Raw genomic sequence first — 4,283 nt, forward strand, 5'->3', positions numbered from 1 at the left:
GTGGGGAGAGAGATGGCCACCGAAAATTTTGAATCCGGGAGAGGGGGAAGAGGAAGATCTGAGGGCAGTCGCCTACGGCCGTCCGCCAGCGCCAGCAGCCAGGAGCGAACGATCTGTTTTTTTTTTTTAGGTGATCTGTTCTGTTCGGTGCGGTGCGGCAGCATCTGAAGCCAGCGACTGGCCAGGCCGAAAGCCCACGAGCATATTGTGGCCACTTGTGGGCTCGTGTGTAAAGGCTTTCATTTTTTTTCTTTGCTGGGTCCTTGAAGTAGCAATGATGATGGGTCTGTTCGGTGGTGAGAGATGGCCTTTTTTTCACTGTTATTCCGATTTGTGTATTTACAGAAGCAGTTTTAGCTTTCCATAAAAAGAAGAAGAAGAAGCAGTTTTAGCATTTACAGGGAGCATTCATAAGGGAAAATCATACTTTTGCAACTACATAAATTCTGAAACAAATATGACAATTGATCATGGTGTGAGCATCAAGTCTCACGCACATTTCACAGAACAATAGTCTCACATTTTGCATAAAGTTTGCAAATCAAAAGGGGCTCATACATGTCTCTAACATCAACCATACATTACCAACTTAGAGCAATGGCAGTAGCTAGTTCCTGTCTAAACACATCCATGTATGTTTTTTTTTTTGAAAGATCCAGCTTTTCGCTGGCTTTTCATTGATAAGCAGGAAGCAGTGGAAAAACAGAAAGCGTTGGGTGGATCCGGTGGATCCGAGGGCTTGCCACAGACCGGCAATCCTCAAAGGGCAAAAAAACCTAGGGTTTACACTTCATGGTGGTTCCCCGAAGGGGCTCTTAATGCAGGTTGTGCCCGCGACTCGCCACAGCTCGATGCAGTTCGTAATCCTCCTGATGATGTTGCAGACACTTGGGGTGCTTTTCCTGAATGTGGCGTTGTTCCGTTCCTGCCATATCTCCCAGCATACAAGCCACAGAAGCGTGTTGATGCCTTTGCGCCATCTGGGTGCAGTCCTGTCCAGGGTGGCCAGGCAATGGAGGAATGCCGAAGATCTTGCCATCTCCCCTCTAGAGCTAGTGATGCGCAGCCCGTCCATGAGCTGATCGTTTCCCAAACTCTCCTGGTCAGTGGGCATTCCCAAAACAGATGCTTTGAGGATTCGAGGCTTCGAGTGCACAACTGGCAGAAGTACTCGTTTTTTCAACCGCGACGCTGAAGTCTGTCGTTGCACCACAACCTATTTTGCAGCATGAGCCATGAAAACATCTTGATCTTCCCTCGGGCCCAAGCTTTCCATATGATCTTGCTGAAACATGAGGACGTCATGCCCTGAATTGCAACATATAAGCTGATCTTGCGAAGTATTCGCCCGTCCGCTCGAGGATCCATCTGATGGAATCGGGGGTGCCCGCACGCAGGTGGCCGACCGTGCCAAGGAGCCGCCTATGCAAATCTAGGACGTCTTGTATCAGATCTTCAGTACGGCCATGGGCGAGGTCTCTGATCCAGGCGTCGTCCACGAGGGCATCCTTTACCGTCCTGTTCTTTCGCCAGGCATGCTGGGCTAGCCGCGGGAATTGTTGGGCGAGCGTGCCCGACCCATCCAATGGGTGTACCAGAAGGACGCCGACTCACCGTCCCCGATGGTGACCAAGGTGGCTGCCGTGAAGAGGGAGAGGTCGGCGCCGTTGCAGAAGTCCGACCCCACCCATGGTCGATCAGGGTGGCACCATCCGAGCCAGGGCCAGCGCAAGCAAAGAGCTCCCCAAAATGCGGTAGGTCAGGGATTCCCAGGCCCCCAGTTTTCGTTGGCGTGCAGACCGCTACCCAGCTTACTTTGCAGCTGGCGCCGGAGATCTCCTCGTCTTGCTTCCAAAGGAAACGACTTTGGCACTTGTCTATTTCTTTTAGGTTCTTCTTGGGCACCCTCAGCACGGTAAGCGCAAAGGTGGGCATGGCGCTGAGGACGCAGCGAACCAGCACTCGTCGTCCCGCGATGTGGATTAGGTTTCTTTTCCAGCCCGCCAGTCGGGCCCTGATTCTATCTATGATAAACTGCAGATGCACGAGCCGAAGCCGGCCTGTGACAAGCGGGAGGCCGAGGTATTTGATCGGGAACGGGGCAATTGAGTCGGCAAAGTTGTGCAACACATCAGCTAGGTCTAGGTCATTGGAGCTGATCGGCGAGGCCGTGGATTTTGCGGTGTTTATGCATAGTCCCATGGCGCGTCTGAATTGGCGTAGGATGCTCAGCAAGGAGTCGACCTCCTAGCGGTTTGGGTTGATGAAGACGACTACATCGTCGGCGTAGAGGCTAATCCTGAGCTTCAACTCGCGGCCTGATATTTGCTGGAGGAGTTGTTGCTCGACCGCCTCCGCTAGCAGGTGGTGCAGTGGATCTATGGCGAGGATGAAGAGAAACGGCGAGAGCGGATCTCCTTGGCGAAGACGGCGGTGGTGAGCAAAGTGGTAGCCCGGTACCCCATTCAAAGAGACCGCCGAGGATGCCGAGGAGAGAAGTAGGGCCGCCCAATCTCGCCAGCGCGCACTAAACCCTAGCTGCTGCAGCAGCTCTAGAAAATAGTCCCAAGAGACCATGTTGAACGCTTTCTCGATGTCGAGCTTCATGAGCAGTGCCGGTGTTTTGCGACGGTGGAGGTGGAGGACGGTGTTTTGCACATAGAGAAAACTATCATGGATGCATTTTGTCTTGAGGAATGCCGTCTGCACCGGTGAAATGATTGTGTGGATCACCTTAGCCAACCTCATGGAAAGAACCTTGGAGATGAGCTTCGCCATTGAATGGATTAGGCTAATCGGGCGATAGTCCGTGATTGCAGTCGCTCCGTCCTTCTTGGGGAGGAGAATGATCAGGGCCTGGTTGATGGCAGCCACATCTCCTCCTGCGAGGTGATAGAACTGATGGAAAACCGCCATGACGTCGAGCTTGATGATTGACCAGCATGCACAGAAGAAGGTTCTGTTCAAGCCATTCGGCCTAGGCACTTTTTCCTGCGGCGAGGCACAAATCGCCTGCCAAACCTCTTCCTCCGAAAACAGGTTATCTAAACCGACTGCCGGCAGTGATGGAAGGTTGATCGAGCTCTAGTTTATGGTGGTGTCTCTGACAGGCTCCGCTCCAAGGGAGGAGCTGAAGTGGTCGTAGATAGCACTGGCCTTGTCGCTATGCGAGGTGACGATCGAGTCTATCATGTGGATGGCGTGGATGAAGTTTTTCTGCATCCTAGAGTTGATCTTGGCCTGGAAGAAGGCCGACCGGGCATCGCTAGCCCGCAGCCAGGTGATGCGCGAGGCCTGGTGCTTCCTAGCCTGCTCAATTGCAGCCAGGCCAAGGACGCGGAGCTTGAGCTGCTTCTAGAGAGCTAGCTCGCCGTGTGATAGTTGTCTATGCTCTTGGGCGATGTCGAGGCGGAGAACTACTTCATTTGCAATCTATAGCTGCAGACGGGTACTGTTGGAGAAGCCCTTAGCCCAGATTTTGATATCCTCTACCGCCCTATCTAGTTTGACGCGGATGCGTTTGAATGCACAGCTAGAGGCAATGGGGTGATCCCACGCATGTTGCACCGCCGTGTGGAATCTGGGAAGCGTGGCCAGAAGGATTCAAACTGGAAACGAGCCGGACGGCATGGTGCGGTTGCTGCGGCGAGCAGTAGGGGGCAGTGGTCGGAGCAGGATGTTGAAGTGGCGTGGAGGAGAAAGGTTGGGAAAAGGGTGTCCCAAGCATTGCTACAGAAAAACTTGTCGATGCTGACAAGAGTTGGAACTACACGCTCGTTGCTCCATGTGTATCGTGGGTTTTTGCATCTAATCTCCTGGAGTCCTGCAGCTTTGATCGCCGCACGAAATCTACCCATCATTCTACGGTTGATGTTGCTATTATTCTTGTCACTAGCTTTGTATATGAGGTTGAAATCGCCGTTGATGAGCCAGGGATCATTTGGTGGCGGCGCCGACCTAGCTATCTCCGACAAGAACTCGTCCTTTTTGCTGTCATCGACGGGGCCGTACATCATGGTCAACCAGAATTGTGTTGAACTAGCCCGTAAGGTAACACGTGCGGTGATGGAAAAATGGCCGACAGCGTGCAATCGCACGTCTACCACACTATTATCCCAGAAGGTTGCAGCACCGCCCCTAGTGTCGGAGGCGAGAAGCACTACGCAATCATCTAGCCTTGCTCCGCCGACCTCCTTGACCAGAGGGCGATTCCAGGCTTTGATTTTAGTCTCCTGGAGGCATAGGACAGCTAACCTATGTGCCTATGTCGTCTCGCAAACTAC

This window comes from Triticum dicoccoides, chromosome 2B (genome assembly GCF_002162155.2).
Source record: "Triticum dicoccoides isolate Atlit2015 ecotype Zavitan chromosome 2B, WEW_v2.0, whole genome shotgun sequence".
Classification (NCBI taxonomy): Eukaryota; Viridiplantae; Streptophyta; class Magnoliopsida; order Poales; family Poaceae; genus Triticum; species Triticum dicoccoides.